The sequence below is a fragment of the Neodiprion fabricii genome, chromosome 3, assembly GCF_021155785.1.
Source record: "Neodiprion fabricii isolate iyNeoFabr1 chromosome 3, iyNeoFabr1.1, whole genome shotgun sequence".
Taxonomy (NCBI): Eukaryota; Metazoa; Arthropoda; class Insecta; order Hymenoptera; family Diprionidae; genus Neodiprion; species Neodiprion fabricii.
This window is the reverse complement of record NC_060241.1, coordinates 38,047,242-38,068,432: the sequence shown is the minus strand read 5'-3', so window position 1 is coordinate 38,068,432 and position 21,191 is coordinate 38,047,242. Positions and strand designations below refer to the sequence as shown.

Genomic DNA, 21,191 nt, shown 5'->3' with positions numbered 1-21,191 from the left:
TAGTGCAACGATAAATTGACTTTAAAACCTTGTTTAACTAAAAAAGTAGAGTAAACCTGACCAAAAAAGGATCGACAATGGCGTTTTTCGTTATACCAACAATATTCAAACAATTTCTTTAACCACACCTGTTTCACTGAATTTTTCCAGTTACTGTAACAAATGAAATTTTTCCGAGCGCACCAAATTTTCCTCAAAAAAAAAAAAAAAAACAAATAAATAAAATATCTCCCCACCAATAAAAAAAAAAATAAAAACACGTCCACTAAGACTTGCACAATTAAAAAATAAAAAAAAAAAAAAAACCCAGATCAAACCCCTCCCATAATTTCAAGAAAAATCCCACAGTCCTCGGGTCTTCTGACAAAAACATTCACGTGGTCTCGTCTAGCCCCGTGTGCCTCGTACTCCTGGCTACAGCCTTCGGACGCACATCATCCGCCATAAGGTAAACGTCGATAGTCGAGAGGATCGAGGAGTGTGTGAAAGAGAAGGAGAGGGAGAGCGAGAAGGGCAGAGAGGCGGCGTTAGGGAGGCGTGGAAAACAACTCCAGGTAAAACCTGGCCGACGGAGGGAAGAAGAGCTGCTCCGCGTACTGGAATTCCAGAGGGTCATTACGTCAAATAACAGACTCCTTCCTCTCCGCGTCCGTTACCTGCAGCTTCCATCTCTTCTTTCCCTCCTTTTCTGCCGCGGCTTCTCTCCGCACGTTTCATTTCATTTCATTTCATTTCATTTCATTTCGTTTCGTTTCGTTTCGTTTCAGTTCATTTCATCTTGTCACGTTGCTTCTCATCTCGTGTTGTACACAAGGCGGAACACCAGCATCGCCATCGGACTCCGATCTTCTTCTTAGCTTGGCTACCTTTTGCCGTATCGCGTATCCCGTGGAAATATTGTGCAAAAAATACCGTGTTGAAAGTTACACTCTTGCTTTCCATGTAAGCAATTTCTCTGTTCTCTTTTCTTTTTTCTGGTTTACTTTTCCTTCTTTGTATTTTTCTTACCGTCGGTCTGTAGAAGAGAATTTGCCTCGCGGCTTAAAGGCTTCCCAATCCTCCGATGGTATATATTTTTAGATACACTGACTGAAAACCAGTCTGACCAGCACGGAAATATAAGTAATGTTTGAATTGTAATTTCAATGGAAATAAACAGCGTAGGAAGGATTATGCAAAGAATTTTTTATTCACCTCAAGTGTTGAAGAAAAAACTGTTGCTTTTTTTTATCGAAACCGCGATTCTTCAGAAAAATGTGACAAATTTGTCAAACTATTCTAAACCAAAGTATTGATGAGAGGTGAAAGAGGAGGGTAGAAAAAATTTCAACTACGGAACACATCTTGAGGGGTATGTTGGTCGAAAATTGTATACGTGTACAGACGTTGCAAGAAACGCCGGGGTTACAGGATCGATAAAAGGCGTCCTAGTTTCGCAGAACCTTGACCGTTTTCTATTTATTCACACGTGCTACAAACCTGGTGCAAAAGCATATCATCAATATTTGATACTCCACTTAAGGGACATTCGGGGCCAAACGTAACGCTTCCGAAACCGTAGAAAAAGTATCGTCCTCACGTTGTTCCTTTTTTTTTTCTTTTTTTTTTTACACTGCAAGTAGCAGGTTAGAATCAAAAAATTTTCTCAATATTTCTCACGTTGTGATAAAAAAAAAGAAATTTATAAACTTATGAACGCGTCGCGATTAAATTATTTGACTTGCCTAAATTTGTAGGGACGTGAGGTATTTTTTCATGCTTCAAGAAAATAAGGATTCGCGATTGAATCGATAGTAAAAATTGCAATTTATGTTAAGTTGGCGATTTATACAGCTTTATTTATCGAAAGCTTTATTCGCCGGTGAAATTTTTATACCAGTCAAAGGACGAGAAATGAAAAATCATTTGTCCATCACCGAGCTTTCGTTGACGTGAAACGTTTCTTGTATAAGCAATATTACTTTGCTATAGCTTTAATTGCCCAGAGAAATTAGATTATCATTATTAGAAGACGTAACCAAATTATAGAGAACGCGTGAATATTTATTTTACGAAATAATTGGTTCAGGTTATGGAAAAAAGATGGGCGATTGATAGACGCGAAAAAAAATGCCGAGAATACTAAACTCTGTGTTTTGTACCTGATACAATGAATCATTGAGAAGAGAAAATGAATTTTTTCGCAAACGTTAATCAACACTTGTTTACTCAACGAAGCGAGCAATTTATCGTCAGCTCGACTAAGCGACATCCTTTTTTTCCAGACTCTCAATCACCTTGTACAAATCGACATTTTGCAGTTTGATTCAAAGGAAAGACAGTATCTCGAAAACAAGAGGCCGGGAGTTGATAAAAACAGGAAACTCGCGGAGGCGAGCAGAATGAGTATCGATATTTTCATTGGCGCAGTCTAGTCGTCGCAAATTTATCGCCAACAGCGAAACGATCGATGCTCAGGAATACAGTGTGCATGTATAATACGACGTATATGTACGTCCGCGATTCAACCACCGTGAAAACGATTTTCAGCTGACAATGCAGCAATGAAACGATTCTCCGCGTTTCGTTTCGCCGTTATATATACAATTTTCATTCGTAACCGAAATAACGGTAAGTCATTGTTTATCGTCATGTCGAAGCGGAAATACTTCTGTATACAATCAACGAATAGAAAGCTGACGAAGTCAACGAAAAGTCACGTTATTTGAATCCCGACTTCGACATACCGAGAAAAATTTCATTTGTTACAGTAACCAGAAAAATTCCGTAAAACAAGTATCGTTAAAAAAAACTGTTTGAATATTGTTGGAATTACGAAAAACGAGCTACGCGTAAACATTTTGCGCTATCGTCGATCCTTTTTTGGTTATTGCAACGCAAAATCAGTTTCTGAGGTTTACTCTACTTTTTTAGTTAAACAAGGCTTCAATGCCAATTTATTCATGCACGAGCATTAAATTTTCGCAAAGGTTACAAAAAAATCTAGTAACAGTGATCGTAACGAGAAAGAATCGTAACGGATACCAGACTTTCCGGTAACGGCTGTAAAACTAATTTTCATTTTGTACCTGGAACTATATTTTTCCATTGTGATGAAAAATGAGAATAGTTAAGGACCGAGCGATAACCGGAACTAAAAATTTCTCTCAGTGCACGACGTTTCAAGTTTTACACAATGAAATTTGCAAACGGGCTTGATCGTTCGATTCGGAATTGAAAGATCAGGATTGCGGGAAATTTTTCCGATTGATTTCAAGTCACTCAGAGGATGCTTTCAGCCTCAGAAATCACCCGACAATTTCATCGTCTGGGTAAACACAGCAAAAGTCTTCGTACTACGGGACACAGGACGGAGTTTAGCCCACCCATAATAAGAGTTTTCAAAGTTTTAAGGAATTCCTTTACATCGAATCAAAAATCAAGAGAGCGTGGAGCGGGGATACGTGACTGCAATGCGACTGCAGGAGTCTGGATGCAGAGCTAGCTATAAACTTGAGAATCACCGACAAACGCATGCAAAGTGGATCTCCCTTCACGGCGAGGACGTTGCCCGAATGTTCATCCTTCAACGGGAGAAAAACAGCGTTTCTCTTTTTACCACTCCGAGTGGTGTTTTCATTTTTTTCCTTTTTCATTGACCATGCTGGGCGGCGAATTACTCTCTGATTAAATTTTTCACCTCTGGACTTCCAGAACCTCAAAAGCTCTTTGATCGCTCTTCTTGTTTTCGCATCAGACACACGACGCGATGCGGGTGATTGCAGGTGAATTTTTGCACGAGTTTTCTCTCTCTTCTTTCTACCCGCCGACGGATCCATCCGCACGATCATTTTACACGGAAGGTAATTCAACACGATGCAACCTAGGCGGTAAGGTACCAGCAAAAATGATCGATCCGTTTCACTCTGTCGCGGGTAAAACGCGGCGGAAATATCGAACTGGGGATACCGTACGCCGTTTCGTCGAGATTGCATCAACGTCTGCACATATTGTAATATACTTTCGGTCCTTTCTACCCGCGCGTACAAATATCTTCTACCTACGCGCCGCAGACATTCGATCCGTACATCAAAGCCGTAAAATGTTTTGTCTCGCGTGCGAACAAAAATTAGAAAGTCAACGATTGCGTGAGTACAAAATATACCATGCACATCCGTATCTCTAAGCGAGCAGTTACTTGTATCCATTATACAGCATTCGTCGGGCACAATCGTCTGTAACCTGTTAAAGGTCGTCGGGAACATTACGAGAATCAACGAAGATGACGAAAAAATAGCCTCATTTATTATTCACACATTTATCACGGTATGCGGTATAATTTATAAGCCCAATATGTCGAACGTGATAAGACGAAGAGTGAAAAGAAAAAAAAAGATTACATATTAAAGGCATTAACGGAGGTGAAAATTATTCAAATTATCAGCTTATAGGTTAAAAGGTATAAAAAGGAAAGCAGCGAGTCGACGGTTACCGAAAAACGATGTATTGTAATGGCTGATCGCCGTGTTCACGTTGTATAAGTTTTGCTAGGTAAATGTAAGTGCGTAGTTAACGGTGTGCAAATACAAAACGGTACGTAGATAAACGCGTGTAAACAGTAGGAAGCCTCTAGACTTAATTTCCCTAGCGTTCGGTAAGCTGACGAAATGTGGACACACCGAGTTCAGAATCTACTCAAATGTTGGTGCAGTGTATGACGCCTATCGTAACGTCGCGCAGGCCAGACGAATGTCTTCTGAATCTTCTGATCGCAACGTGGGAAACGATTATTGACTACGATTTGCACGCGCAAAACAACGCTGTGCGATAAAAATTGAAAACCTTTCTTTACAGAGCCAGGAAACGTGCTTTTATGGGACACCGTCGGAGGTTTGAAGGTTCGGGAACCTCAACGGAGAGTCTAACCTGACTGCCGCAAGTGACCTGCGTAGACTCGGGTGACCGAGGTGAGTGAAATCAGATCAATTTTCATGCCACTTGAGATAACGTCTCATTCGAAGCTGACTCGAATAGGTTGTCTGGGCGTTTCCATCCGCGAGCGATAGAATCGGTTCACGATTGTACGCCGAGTTGCCGGGTAATGAAATCACTCCTAATAAGTGAAGTCGAGGAGTGCAGCGTGCCTGGACGGGACACTCGATGCGTGGAGAACCGGCGCAGCAAAGCCACGAGGCTTCTTCTTTCCATCGTCTTATTATCAGGAACGAGAGACGAGAGAGTCGAAACGGTGAATGAATCCCTCGCTTGCTCGGTAATTTATGCTAACCCGACGTAGAGAACCCGGAGTCTCTGAAGTGTTCCCTTGGAAATGATTCCTGGAACCAAGAAGGTCCGGACCCTGGTCACGGAACGCGACGCGTTGACGTACAGCGTCGGGTATGGAGATGAACCAGACACGCCCAGCTAAACCGCTTCCACAACCAATCCCTGCAACACCTTCGAAGCTCCATCGGCTCTCCTCTCCTTTCCAACCTCCAGACAACTGTCTTGGAAAACTCCGTCGAACCGAGTGTCGACTGTGGATTCACGGTACCCAAGATGGAAGCCGAACGCCACGGCTCGAGTCAGAAGTCAGACGAACCACAAACGCGGTGAATATGCATGGGTGTATTCAGTGTTCGCCGAATTAGGTACCGGAACTTGCCGGCTCGTACCGGACTCCCAAGCTGCATCATCGCCGAAGGGGAAGAGCCGAGACCACCGGGATAACACGCACGGCTTTGGTCCACGTCTCTGGTGCTTCTGCCGCTTCTGCTGCTGCACCGACGTATGAATATGTATGGACGAAATGTGGTCCCGTAGTTGCCGCCAGCTTTCCGACTGTTGTGTTACAGTCAATGCGGCTAACAGCGGACGGGCCGCTGTCCGTTATACGCCAAGTGGTTCTCGCTGCTGCTTCCGGACTGCCGAAGCAGTTTTGGTACACGAATGACTGCCCTCTTCCGTCCGGTCCCCTTTGATCGAGATTCTCCTTGGCTTCGCGAGTCGCGAAGACGTCTTCCTGGTCCGCTATGATTATTGCCGGGTCCCCGGAAACGGGGCTGAATCGCGATTGGTAATTAGCGACGGAAAACGCAAGCGTCCCTAATAATTGACTCGCGGATTAGCCGCCTCGGCTCGGTGAAGCATTAAACACGAGTTCGTGCCAAGACTGCACAGGCTCTGTGGAGAGACGTTCTAATTGACGGCGCTTGGACCTCTCTGGCAGTGCTCGGGATTGTTTCGCGTTGTGCTTCTTTCTTTTATTTCGCTTTTTTTATCTTATCCTTCTTCTTCTTCCTCGGGTCTTTTGTCGCCAGTCTTATATAGTTGCTCTTCGCCCGAGGTCATTCCGATCGATGGCGCGGCAGAAGGATATTTTTTCAGGACGGTAGTTCGACCATGATTGACTCGAATCGGAAGAAGTGCAATCGATCAGTGACATTCTTCTTCAACAAGTAGCATCCGGTGTCTGATTAAGAAGAAAAACATTCTACTTTAAATGCCTCACTGCTGCGAGATACGCGTGAGAACATCAAACCGTCAACCTTAGGTGTGGTCCACGAGTTGAAACCTCCAAGGGCGCGGAGTTAACGACCACCATAAGCTGATATCCAAGAAGGGATTGGATGAGTCCCGCTGCTACGCGAAGAGCCTTTCAAACCGTTCCAAGGGTCTTTAGATCCCTGCAACGTACGGCTTGAATACAAATACGTGCATACACGTTTCAATTTCGCATGGTGATCCACTCGCTCTGGGTTAGCGTAACGTAACGTAACATCTACTAGATGCATGACTTCGGTGCATCCGCGTATGCAGAGGATTGTTAACTCCGCTGCGAGGATCGTAGAGATGCGCAAACGGGGCGGGCTGGTTGCATCAGGGTCGTGGAGAGAGACTCGAGAGTAATTGAATTTCACTCGACGACGGTGGTGAAATTGTACCTACGTCTGTTTCCACCACGATCGCACTTTGTTGACGTTCCATCAGAAATGCAGATCGAGGGAAACTCGCTCGAAGTTCGGGACCGTAAGTTGTTCGCTCTTCCGGTTCTCGACGATCGTTCGAAACAGTAAGCCAAACTAAAACGCGGCTCGCAATCAGTGCTCAACTGATCAACCCTGATCTTGAACATTTGAGGGTGAAAAATTGCATAAAACAGACATTGATTTAAGGGACGGCCAACCTCGTGGGGCGGGGTAATTTTTGAGGAAATCGTCGCGTGTCTCGATACTTTGCTTCGGCATGTAACTGCGACGTAAGCAGCTTGGAGGACAATCAATGCGGTTAACTAGAAATTGAAGACGGGAATAACAGACACAGAGGAAAACGATATCAGAGCGGAGCTACATTCCGAATAGAAGACAACGTAGGGTGAGAGCCTCTCACGATATGACTGTTCCTCACGTATGCACATGTCGTGGGAACTTGGGCGGAACCAAACGCAGGATTTTCACCCCGGGGCGATGCAACCGTAGGAGAGGAATTTCCTAACCACAACCTTATCAAGGGAGGAGGATTGCATCTGTTCAAACGACGCTAATCACCAATTTAAGGTTCACTCAAGAAGAGGCACGAGAGGAAACAAGTTTCTGAGCCTGGAGAGAGAGAGAGAGAGAGAGAGAGAGAGAGAAAGTAATGATATGTCGCCACTAGATGCAGCAGACGTAGGTAAAATATCACTAGCTGCTGCTAATGAATTCCAATTTGGGTATTTCAATTTGTTTTCAAATTTTTCCTCGGATTTTTAACTCGAGTACAAATCCATGTACACCGGTACAATGTGTTATTTCTCATTGACGAACGGTAAATTCTGCAACTTCGTCGTCTGTATTTAATATGCTTGCCAAAGCGTAGAGCGAGAGAGCTTTTCGGAGACGGTACTGCAAGCTCGCGCTGCTTGCGAATCAGGTACCTTTTGCTACGTACACACTCAGCTGAACTTCTGTAAATATTTATTCGTCGGTTTCACTGTTGAAAAAACGTCAACCTGAACATACTTCAACACTCTGGATATTGAAAAGATTCATAGATCGTATGTGGCAGCGGATTCTCGTCTGAAAATTTGATCAAATAATCGAATGGTACTCTTCTTTTTTTTTTTGCCGATCAAGACCTTGGATTTTAACCGCCAAATCAAGTCAATACCCTCTATCAGCTGCCAATGCAATGTCGTCAAGAAGATCGCTGAGCGCGGATCTGCATCCCATTAGCCTTATTCCTACGCCGATTGGTTTGTTTATGGGATTTACTCCCCGCAACTCATTTGTCATCGTCACGGTGACGAAATAGGATCTTCAAAGTGCTGTTTATAAATTAGATTTTCATTTGATCCGACAGATAAAATAATGACGCTCGAGTTTCTGCTTTCAAAATACTAACAATTTCCTTATCAACCACTGATCTTTCACACCGGTGATCTACAAGATTTTGTTCTCGACGCAATTGTTTCAAAGGAATAAATTTTATTCGAATAACGAACCTGTCAGAAAGCCTGTATGATAAAAAAAATCCAATTCAATCTTGTTGGATTCTATTTTATTTATTTATTTTTTTCGCAGTCATTTCGTTCTTTCCATCCTTTAGTAATATTTTCGGTACATCGCTTACGTCACGCAGGCTTCTGGCATTTGTCATGTTCATCAGACACGTCGATTACGGGACGAGGAGTTATTCGGTAAAAACATGCAACACCGAGACTTGATTCATATGGGATTTGGAAATTTGTATAACCCAATAATGTGTTATATTCCAATCTGCGACATGATAGTTTACTATTTTATTGACGCACGGTTGGCGGTTGTTTGTTTCCTGCACGTTGTTGTCGAGATATCGTGCCTTGCGAAAGGGGAATTAGTACAACCACTTATCATGTAACCATATCGATCGCCTTATATATATATATATATATATATAAAATATATATATATATATATACACCCGTAGCCCTGGAATCGTTGGCTCATTACCTGTTTCCATTTACCCTCGTAAAAGTAGAATCATGCCTCTCCTCTGCATGAATTGGCGCGTTCTTCGATCAGTTGCTAAATCGTTTTCAAATTGTCGCGAAAATCGGTCAGCGAATCAAATAAATTAACATCAAGTTTCTTACGGCGATCGTTTTCGTGATAAAAATTGCCCCCCGTTGCTATCGATTACCAACATTACCCTGAGAGAAATTTTTAGATCCGGTTACCGCTCGGTCCTTAACTATTTTCATTTTTTACCACAATCGAAAAATACAGTTCCAGGTAGAAAATGAAAATTAGTTTTCTAGCCGTTACCGGAAAGTCTAGTATCCGTTACGATTCTTTCTCGTTACGATCGCTGTTACTAGATTTTCTTGCAACTTTTGCGAAAATTTAATGCTCGTGCAAGAATAAATTGACGTTAAAGCCTTGTTTAACTAACACAGTGGAGTAAACCTCAGAAACTGATTTTGCGTTGCAATTACCAAAAAATGATCAACGATAGCGCAAAATGTTTAGGCGTAGCTCGTTTTTCGTAATTCCAACAATATTCAAACATGTTTTTTTTTAACCATACCCGTTTTACTGAATTTTTCTAGTTACCGTAACAAATGAAATTTTTCTCAGTGCATACAGTGCGAGTTTTTAAAAGACTCGCAGAAATCGTGCGATCCATACTTTTATTTCTATCTGGAAAATATAATTTTTTCTCTCAAATTCGCAGCTGCAATATTTGCCGCGGTAATTGTTTCGCTGCCATATTTTTACGATTAAACTTGTATCACGAACATCGATTACATCGCTGTCGAATTTAAATAGACGCGGGCATGCTCAAGTCGCGTTAAACCGTGTTGGGTTAACTTACGAGAATCAGATAAGGCGGAGTTGTGACTTACCACGAAACAGGAAGAAAACTAAATAAAATAAAACGTTGAAAAAAAAAAAAATCGACCGGTGATAATTTTTTCTCTTTTATTTATGGGGTTCGTGCACTCGTTCGCAAATACTCGATAAGGTGCCCCCAGTTTTTCCTCCTCTGACATTGAGACGCGCCTGTCGACTCGCAGTCCGCATCGCGATGTTCTGATTCGTGCGCGGTAAATCCGAATTGAATATTTTGAATTCGGTCTCAGTTTTCATGGGTTTCGTTTAACAGGAATCACAAGTGCTAGAAATTCCTGAAGAATTACGTCGACCGTTGATCGTTCAAAGTGTCTGTTATTTGAATGAGAATTCTAATCCACTCGAGTGAAATGGATAAGCCAATTTTTCTAAACACGGAAAAAATGTAAGAGCTCGATTAGCTCGGGAATCGTGAGGGGTCAAATTAACTCTCAGAAATATATATGCGACCGGAAGAGATATCCATTTGTTGAAAATTTTCTTATTCGAAAGGAATTGTTTGACAAAATTTTATACCCAGACAAATAACATCTTCTTCAACAACAGGTAGATATTTCTCCTCGTTCCGTACAAAAATCCACTATAAAATCCTTAAATAATACCGAGTCAGAGAACGAACAAGTAAATAAACCGAAGTGATCGACTCACCCAAAGCAGCGTCGTCGTCCTTATCAGCGTGGTTAAAAATCCAAAATAAAAAGGCACTAAAACACGAAACACAAAATCACAAACAGCACTGTGTCGCGATGATCCTGAATCGTAGTAAGATCGATCTACCGACGATAAAACTTGGCATAATTGAAATGAAAAATTATCAATTACGCGTTTGTGTTTGTGTTTGTGTGTTTCTTCGTTTTGCGCAAGTGTTGTGAGCAAGTGTGCAAATTAGTGGTCAGGGGCGGGCCGGGGGGGGCGGGGAGGGCGAACGTGCAACGAGTGACGGACGAACGAACGAACGAACGAACGTACACAGTAGTTTATCAAAGTCGAGACGAAGCAGTCTCTTCTTCGAGGCCCTGCCGGGTACTGGGCTCTCTGGCAGGCTATCGAACGTACTTCTGCGCGTCAGCCTATGAACGCGATGCCGCTTTCGAATCGACCAATCGAGAGACACCGGATGCCACTGGCGCAGAAGCCGGGGAACACTCGCCGACGCCTGAACATACGAGCCTCTCCTGTCTCAGGACTTCTCGAGGGCGAATTTTTCCCGGAGATCTGATCGATTGTTCGATTTTTCTTGACAATCATTTCCGCTGACTTTCAACGATTTCTACATTTTCGGGGGATTTTCCGACGATTTGCGGGCGTTGCAGGCGATCTTTGATCGTTTTCCGAGAGACTGGAGACACGGAAAATCACGACGGATCACCGATGGTCGCATACGACGCTGGGAAATCATGGGAAATCAATGGGAATCGATGAAAGCGCGCGGTGAGGCAGGAGTCGGTGGAATTTCAGTGAAACGACACCGTTTTCCGTTTACTGCGATTTCTTCGACGTTGCCATGAGATTCGTGGCGGTGTTCAATGATTGCCGTGATTTTCCATGATTTCCGGTATTTTTCGAGCGTTATTGGCAATTTTTGGTAGTTTCCCGACAGCTTAGAGTCACGTAAGATCACCACGGTTCACTGATAGTCACCCGGAACGCTGGGAAATCAGGAAAACCGATGGAAATCACTCGGTATGAACCGGATATCGACGAAAGCACGCGATGCGACAGAGGCCGGCGTAATTTCAGCGAAATGATTCAGATTTCAATGATTCCTATGACTTTCGTTGCTTCCTATGATTTTTAAACATTATGGACAATTTTTGGATTGCACGGTGTTACAAGAAATTTCAACACATCGCTGATGTTTACCTAAAATGTTAGAAAATCATTGAATATCAATGAACATCACTTGGTATCAACTGGAAGTCAACAAAAGCACGCGATAAGACAGGAGTCGACGGAATTTCAGTGAAATAATACCGTATCGCGTTCGCCGCGAGACTTGCAACGATTTTCATGATTCCAAAGACTTGCCGCGTGATTTATTCTTGATTGCCGATTGATTTCAGTTACACCGATTAATTCCTGGTTATTTCAAATAATACGTCAGTCCTTCAACTGTCTTTTATTTACAAGTTGATTTTCAACTATCAACTTGATGACCTCCTCGTCATTTCGAATTTCACTATAAATTCATGATGCAAGAAATGACGGCATGAATTTTTTCTGCGGATCAGAAGAATTAAGTAAAGAAAAGAAGATCTGCTTTTTCATGGTTTTTTTTTTGTCTACTTCTGCAATTTGGGCTGCGTGGGGGAGAATACTGAGAAAATGACCACTCAACGTGTTGTCTATCGGTGATGAGGATCCCGTCTTCGACCGATCAATAACAAACAAATAACGGGTAACGGGGCAGTAAACCGGGTGACTTTAATTAGAAGCGTAGTTGGGCTACTGCAGGGAAACATAAAATCGGCGTTTAGTATCACGGGGCTTCCGCACATTAATTTAACGGAGGCGAGCTGCTGATGTGCAAATCGGCGTAACATCGACGAAAAGGAACTAAACAAGATGCCGAATTCTGTGATCCTTCCAAGTGGCACTGAAAATTCTATTTGACTATTATAATGCCATTCCAGCAGGCGTTTTCAAATCCAGCTTTCTTCATTTTAGAAATAATTTTTGTCTTGCTTTTTCTTTCAGAGCAAGAATCGGATGATTCGGGTTTTATTGATTGCTGCCTCGTCGTTTGCATTCCTTTTTGTAACATGTAACTGGGAAAAGGGAGGGAGGTATACAAATGACGGCGAATATTGAATTGAGCTCTGTAGACAGAAGAGCGGGTGTAAAATTTAGGCACACGTATTACACACGTATGAAAATTTCGAAACCGTTAAATTTCCCGTGTGTGCCGGAACGATTTTTATCCCTGTGTGCGATAACGTATTCCTAAAAAATTGTACCAAACATTTGAAACCCGGCTTCGACCTGAATATAAATATCCGAAACGACAAACCACCATCACGTCAATCGAATCGATACGCACACATGTGCATTCTACGAATCGTGCTCGGAATGAAAATTGGCGTCATGAACGTCGGTCGCTCATCGGTTCGCAGGTTAAACAGCGGGCAAAACGCTGCAGCCAAATTGTAACGTATTTTTGTATTTTTTTTTTGTTTTTTTCTTCTCCTCCATGCATCTTCCTCCTCTCTCTTTCTTTGTTTTCTTCAAAGGGATAACTCGACGCGGAGAAAAGAGAGACGTAGACCATACACGGAGCTGGGCGAAGGAGGAGACGGGAATATTTGAAAAATTTATCACCGAGTATGGCTGTTTCATATAATACTCGGTTAATAATTGAGAGGCGTGCACACGAGCCGAACGGCCCGATCCGCACGGCGGTCGGAACTGCCTCGTAAGATTTTATGGGATTTTTCAACGCGTGTATCCCGCTTGTAAGAACACACGCGCACACACTCTCGGCCACTAGCACACTAAGGCGTGGGCGCGTGCCGCGTGCATAACTTAAGAATGCAAACGCGTGGGAGATCCTGGCCCTTGGGAAAGAAGAGATCCCATATCCGAGCTAGAATTGTGGACCCCCGTAACCCTGAGCACACTCCTTCGTCCTGCCTCCAGGAATTATCCTGCCCGTTTGGCGTGCCAAGGAATTTCCAAAAATTCGTCACCTACTTCAAACGTATCGGTTAATTTCTGCCGCAGTTATTCGGGTGCAACTGTGTGAGAGAGAGAGAAAAAAATCGTATCACATATTAAAATATTCACAAACCGGCAAAGAAGGAAAGTCAGTTTTTTTCGGCGAATAATTAAGAACGTGAGTTTGAATTAATAACCGTTTTTCGAATTGACGAAAGTTGGATAGTGGTTGGAAAATTGACGCCGTTTCTTCGATTACGGACGACAGCGACGCTTGTCGGCCTGTAATTTAATTTCACTAAAATTTCGATCGCAGTTTACAAACATGGTTTACAAACTCCGAAAGCACTCGAAATAATTAACAAACGAACTTTCGTCACGTCGGGGACGTAAACTGCAAACAATTTAACACGCGTCAAGGGCTGAAGGCGCGATGCGTGTTTGATGATCGAGGAGGCAGGGAAAGGGGGGATTTTTAAAACAGCTATCTAACGATTACAGATCATGTTGGTACGCGGAGTGATCGAGAGGGAGGGAGATCCGCTGCTCGGCACCCCGCGCACCCGATTCTTTTACCAAACTTAATTTCCCGGATAATTCTCTCATTTATTATCACTTTCTCGGCTCCCGAGGCTTCGCGCTGCACGTTATACGTATTACCTTCATAATTTTACTCTCCTGCACAGTCGAGCTGAAGCTGAAAATTTAAGATAGCGCGTCGGGGCCTCGAAGAGGAGCCGAGTTCGACTCCGCCCCGCAGACTTTCGGATCTAAGCCTCGATTTGATCTTGAGGAATTGTTTGCTCGGATACATCGATTAATGCCGGTTATTTAATTTCGACCCCTTTCAACAGACGCCCCCCGCTTTCGCGGTTGAAAATAAATCCGAAAAAGTTTCTCGACGGTAAAAACTGTCCGTTCTTTCGGCAGATCGACGCTGTTCCAGATGACCTGGAAATTTTCCACCCTTTCGCTCTACGGGAGTGAAAAAAGGCAGAGAAAAAATTGCAGGCAGGAAAGAAATTCAAATCAGAGAAACAGGACCAGCTGGATGCGGCTCTTTTTTTGATCGTCCTTGACGGGGTTAATTGGCGAGCTCGGTCAAGTCTCGACCTTCCTCTCTCTTTTCTCCCCTTTTACTCGGCCCTCCGCGTGTTCTAGAAACCTCTGGAAGCGAAGGTCGAAAGGTCGGCTCGCCGGCAGGAAGGAGCTTCTGTATTTCCTCGGGTTGGTCGCGTACCGCGCGTATAGGTGGGCGGGTTTACGAGGTGATAATTTAAAGTTTAACTTTCAAGTTAAAACTTCGGTGCCCGGAAAGGTCTCGTCGCCGCATCGCGGCGCACAAACCGCCGGCTACTAATCAGACGTCGTAGTCGCTCTGTCCTGGACCGCGGGAAGGGAACCCGAGTGCTTTGAGCAAACCATCCCTTCACACAACCGTGATTAGCAGGCGGCGATGTTCCGGCATCCGCTGGAGTTGCTGCCGGACTGAGAGATGACGACGAACCTGTCTCGTGGTTTGATTATTTGTAGTACATGGAGCTTGTGCTAACTCTCGTCCGGCCGTTGCGACCGCCTCGATTAAGGAGGTTGCCTGGTAGAGGATCGGTGCTTTTGCGCTGAGAAAAATTTCATTTGTTACGGCAAATTGAAAAATTGAGCAACGCAGGTATCGTTAAAAAAACTGTTCGAATATTGTTGGAATTACGAAGAACGAGGTACGCCTAATCATTTTGCGCTATCATCGATCCTTTTTTGGTTATTGCAACGCAAAATCAGTTTCTGATGTTTGCTCTACTTTTTTAGTTAAACAAGGCTTCAATGCCAATTTATTCATGCACGAGCATTAAATTTTCGCAAAGGTTACAAAAAAATCTAGTAACAGTGATCGTAACGAGAAAGAATCGTAACGGATACCAGACTTTCCGGTAACGGCTGTAAAACTAATTTTCATTTTGTACCTGAAACTATATTTTACCATTGTGATGAAAAATGAAAATAGTTAAGGACCTACTGAGCAGTTACCGGATCTAAAAGGTTCCCTCATTGTCAGTGTGGTGATTTTGTTACTAGAGATACCCTTACGTTGAGTATTCGTGAAATCATCACATTCCGAAGGTTATGTGAAAAATGCCTTCAAAATACACGGTGTCGGAAATATAAATAAAAACTGTCGAAATTGTTGAAGAAACTTTTATAGATTCGTTCGATTTTACTCCACTCAGATTGCTCAATTTATTCAGAAGACCATTTTTCAAATGTCAACGAAACACGGTTCTTTATCATGCCGGCATTTTTGAATACTCAATTTTACAACATTGCAAAAATACTATGGTTATGATCAACAAGTGGCAGAAATGAAAAATTTGTAAAGGGCTGCAAGGTGACGATGAATTTTTCGGCTATCGGCGGACCAATTCAAAAATAAAGAGCAGTGAAATTTTTCTCGATATCACACCGTCTCAAACTCACAATCAAACTCCAATCTCAACTATCAAACAACAGTCTTGAATCGCCATTACGATTAAAGAAGACCGCCATGAATTTCGTTCTCATTTTCATCTGAAATTAAGATAGTGTAACTATTTTCTAGGCTGGGTAAAAATCGCTTTCAATTCTCTCACAAATCGTTCACCAGTGCGATGAAACAAACAATGTTTCTTATTACGAAAATTTGATAACGTTTCTTGTCATCAGATCATTTTGCTGGTTAGTGAAAATTTCTCCACATTTTTTTAACGATTTTGAAAAACAAGACGTGTGACGTGAAAGACATTTTGCATTTTTTGTTCCACTTCCAAGCATACATTTCTTTTTGCATGCGATAAAAATGTTGAGGATTCTTCCGAACCGTCTGCTATTAATTTGCGCTGTAATGGACAGTAGAATTTAACGATAACTCAGTCTTTGGAAGAAGAAAGGCGTGGTGAATAACTCGGAGTAATCGATTTCTAATCAAGCAATGTGCTGACTTTTGCTAGTCTTGTGCCGCACCGCGTCGCGAATTGATTACAAGTTTCTATTATACCAGTAGGAGTGCATGTTGAACTTTGATTTTACAATCAGCTTCATGATTGAACAGCGCATCCTGATATTTGTGTTCCACGGTTGAAAATCGAGCGGTTAGAAATGAAACTGTACAAGTTCGAACGCGCAGAACGAGAGTTTCGTCTCCTCGACAATCGTTAATTACCCTTGGGATGTTCGGCGGGGAATAAAATGATCGGGCGATTCGCACCGAGCGGAAGTTCGCCCGCCTAAAATTCTCCCCCGGAATATCCATTTGGCCCGACGACGCGCTCTGTAAGTATGTCCGCATAGTCGATGCGAAGTAATTCAAGCGTCTATTAGTCGAGCCAACTATCCATGATTCGTAATCTAGTTTCAGTTTGTCTGAGCTGCGCTGCTGCCGAGGTATACGTAGTATGGTTTCCTACGTGCTGCAGTCGGCGAGTTTTAGTCACGGCAAAGTTCAAGATGCCATCTGTCCCAAACCACCGTCTGAGTCTAGGAAGGTATACGAACCGTGACAAAGTTTCCTCATATCGAACAAGCCGACCCCGAAAGCAAACCCGGCTGGTGGAATTCGCCGCCACGATCCTCGTCGGCTCATCGACTCGAGAAAACCGACCCTGACTTAGCTCACGTCTCGAAAGCGGCGAGTCCATCGAAAGCGCGCGAGAGCTTGCAGCTTGAAAACGGTTATCGGAGCGATAGACCTCCACCCGAGTCTGCACGCGCGGTCGAATTAACGAAGAGTGACATCGAGAGGCAGATAATCGACCGGCGGAGTGATCGATCGGGCCCGTATTCTATGGGTGAAGGCATTCATATCCATCGCTATTGAAATTCGTCGGAGATAGATAGGGAAGTGGAGCAATAAAGCTGCAATCTCTGCGTCTAGGCTCGCTGCACAATGCGGTTGCACGTATAGCGCGGAGTTCGGTGTGACGTCGGCGACGATTGCGGAGCAATCCATTAGCCGGTGATTTTTGCGTCTTCTTTTCCAACCCCCGCACCGAAAGGACGAAGATCCGGTTAGTCGTGCCGCGTCTTTGCGACGACATCCTGCTTCGCCGCTCGAAACGGCTTAAGTGAGTAGCTTCGCCGTCATCCTCGTTCCCTCGCAACTCCAGCATCGGCTGGAGACAAACTGTGATAAGCCGTTCACCAATGCCCCGAGTCTCTCGAAAGCTGCTCCCGCAAGTTTCGAAACGTTGGTGTACCGTTGTAAATAGGAAACTTGTACTCTGCTCGGAGGGCGTCGCAATGCGTTGACGGAACAAGGTCATTTTTATGCTGCAGTTGGAATTCGGATCGATCGGTGAAAAGCTCACGCGTTATTTGTCAGGTTTGAGGTATGCACTCGTCGAATGACGGTCGGGTGCGTAAGATGAGATTTTTACAACGGTGAAAGAACAACGAATACTGTGAAATTATGAGCCAGTTATTGATTTTCGTTTCACTTGTTACGAATCGGGAAGGCACAGAGGTAGCGAGTAATTCATTCCCTAATCTATGGATCTACAATCTGCATAAATCAACATTAGCGTCTGCATAATGGTAAACTTGAGGTTGAAGTCCATATCTTAGCAGTCAAGCCAGTAAAAGTCCGAACACTAAAAGGGGCTTATTTTTTCATGAAATGAAAAACTATGCCCGGATACTTGGCTTCTCCTTAATTAATCAACCGTCGAGAAAAGATACGATCGTTTTTGCCGCCGTTAAATAAAACGTCACACGCACGTGCCGGAAGTGAATCGAAAACATGACATGTTTTACATGCCGTGGATTTATGCGGTGGTGGAAAAAAGGCCCGCTGTGCAATTTTGGTCCGCACAGTTTCGAGGAAAACAGAGGACGAACGGAAAAGTGAGAATGTTAGTTGGGGTATACGATGAATAGGGAGATGTCAGCATCAACAAGAAGATAAATTATCCCATTCCGCGGGAATATTCCTTCGTAACTCAGTTATGAAATTAACATAATCGATCCGTACCCTGCATTGTTTCTTCCATCGCCAGCTTCTTCCTCCGTCACTCCGTCGACATCGCTCAGAGTTCCTAAACTTCCAGAAGGACGGTCATTCGTCACGACTTGAGTTGGATGACTGTTGATGTCGTCGAAAATTGGGAAAAGAATATTCTTCCGAACACCGAGCTTTCATGCTTTATAGAAAAACGGGTCAACTTTTAAGTCACGCGACTAATTCAACCGAGTGTATTTATTATAGTTTCGGTTTTTCGCTACTTCATTCCGTCTGCTACAGTATGGTTTTTATACTCATTAATAGCTTGCTTTATCCGAATCCTCTGGTCGTGAACTCGAAGAACAAAGCAAGTCTGTTGATCGGAGATCATTTGAACTTTGAATTTATTATACATGTATAAAAGCTCTCAACTAAATGAGTTTGCTGTGTAACGATAATGCACTCTGGAGTTCTAATCCTCTTGAATAGTGATGTTAACATATTATGCTAGTAGAAATTTCCTGCTGTAACAGCGAGCATAATAAACGGCGAGTGCTGGTTTATCGATAATTATTATTCAAATCGTTGGAAAATATTGAGTACCAAAAAATGTTTGTCCAGTAGGTTCACCGGGGTGAGCAAATAAATCATATTCCGATATTCGCGCGGGAGCGAGAATTCCCTTTGAAAACATACTTATCGGTTGTTTATAACGCGGTCGGGATGACTCTGCATGTGCGCCACGCTTTGGGCCACGGCCAAGGCGAAGAAGAAGAAGAAGAGGAAGAAGTGGCGAGACGAATCAGGCGTAATTGGTGCAAACACGAAACTGGTTCACAGCAAATATGTACAACCACGATGAAATTGGAATAAAGGTGTACGTTGCGCGTCGCGACGAGAGAGAGAGAGAGAGAGAGAGAGAGAGAGAGAGAGAGTATAAGAAGGCACACACGAGAGGGTGAGGAGCATTCCGACGTGGAAGAACGGTGCCTGTGTCAAGTCGGCGGGCGTTTAACCAAACCTTCTCGTGTTTGCACGCTGCGTTTAATATGCACAGCACAAAACATGCCAGGCGATTCTTCTTGCCCCGCGTTTAAGCCCCATTCGTACCTGCGTGTATTTAAACTTGAAGATTTTCGACGACTTCATACGTTAGGAACTAATAAGCTCAAATGACTTTCGTCAATTCGTTGTACATCCAGCCGGCGATATTCTCTTATCGAACTTGAAATTACTTGAACACGTATAGCGAGCTTCGTTGTGCTTCACTTTCAGAATCAATCGCTTTCGCCGATTCTTCACGGTTTTGTAAAGACCTGAAATCATCGAAGAACGCTTCTTATTTATTAGTTATCGACTAGTTATGGCATCGAATACGAAGAAACCAAGTCTAACTGAAAAACTACTTCTTCGTCATCATCTTTGCTACGGTTTCCATTTTCATTTCCAATTGTCACGCCCGATGGATTTGGAACGTTCTGACTTGTGGTGAATACGATCGGATGAACATCTCAACCATACTGGCAAAATACAAGCCTGCGGTAATAAGGAATAAATACCTAATCGCAACACGAATGGATTAAAGAAACTCTGCATTGGATTCAGCTCAGCGAACAGCCGTATACCAAACGGGAAATGGTCGTAAAAAATCTGGCCTCCAATTTCCGACCACACGTCGATTCGCCACTTCATGCACGCGGGTGCATCGACCGGCAGAAACGCGGGAAACATATGGCAACGATTGTTTTTCAGAGAGTCTTCTCGACGAGTCTTCCAGAGAACTTCCAGCAAAATGGATCTGGTTTTTCTCTCTCGTTACGGGTCCGAGTATGGTCATGACGCCATGTATCCGGGGTCGTGTGCGTACACCGCGCACGGTTTCCTCGGTGAATATAAAGAGAGAAAAGAGAGCGGAATGAGAAAAAGAAGAGGAAGGGAAGAAGAAAAAAATTACCGCGAACAACTCGAGGAGGTCGCGGCTTCCTAAGGAATTCCCTCCGGTAGTAGGCGACCGTTTACGTTTCAGGCAGCTGAGGTCAACGATTCACTCCCAAGGCTAAGACGATGCCTGCCTTCTACTTGGACAAGCCTGCGGAGCAGCCGCAACGCGTGCGAATCTAGGATCATTTCGGTCACTTCGCAGCACCGGCTGTTCGCCGAAAATCAAGTCGAAGACTTCGAAGACCTTTCGCAGCGGCGAAAAGTGAGGGAGAAAAACGGATCCGACTAGTTATTTTGCCGGGTTTCGAATGCACCGAGGAACTTTATGAGACGTGAAATTACCCGGCAATCAGTTTACGCCAGAACCTCTGCGGGTGCAGGCTGTAAACGGCTGGCATGTTCCGTCCTCCGCGATGATGATGATGGTGATGATGATGATGGGGTCGTTGGGGCGTTGACGAACGTGGCGGGTTGTTTTTCCCCCGTATTAGCCTCGTTTCTAAGACGTATATTTTGGGTCGTCCCGGCCCAGCCTGCCCTCAAAAGTCAACTGGGTCCTGCATCGAGGAAAACTTGCGAATTGAGACAAATGGGTCGGGGCTGTTTGCTAACTGGTGTACAACGGTCTTCGGTCCTGTCTCCCGGTTGCATTGGAAAATCGTAATGGTAGTTTATTTTCACGAAAATCTCGCGTTACACGTTCATCAATGATTTATCACCCAAAGTTTTTCTCCTTGCAGTATGATATACGTATATCTCGCAGTGCGTAAAGAAGT

At 43.7% G+C, this 21,191-nt stretch overlaps 1 protein-coding gene across 18 annotated transcripts in view; it reads right to left on the bottom strand.

Moving 5' to 3' along the window:
- Positions 1–10,869, bottom strand: part of LOC124179126 (protein turtle-like) — a 172,889-nt gene extending 162,020 nt beyond the window's left edge. For all 18 annotated transcript variants that reach the window (XM_046563234.1, XM_046563239.1, XM_046563242.1 and 15 more), the window contains exon 1: positions 10,500–10,869. The gene's annotated coding sequence lies outside the window, so the exon portion shown is untranslated. The remainder of the gene's footprint in view (positions 1–10,499) is intronic.
- Between the last annotated feature and the right edge of the window lie 10,322 nt (positions 10,870–21,191).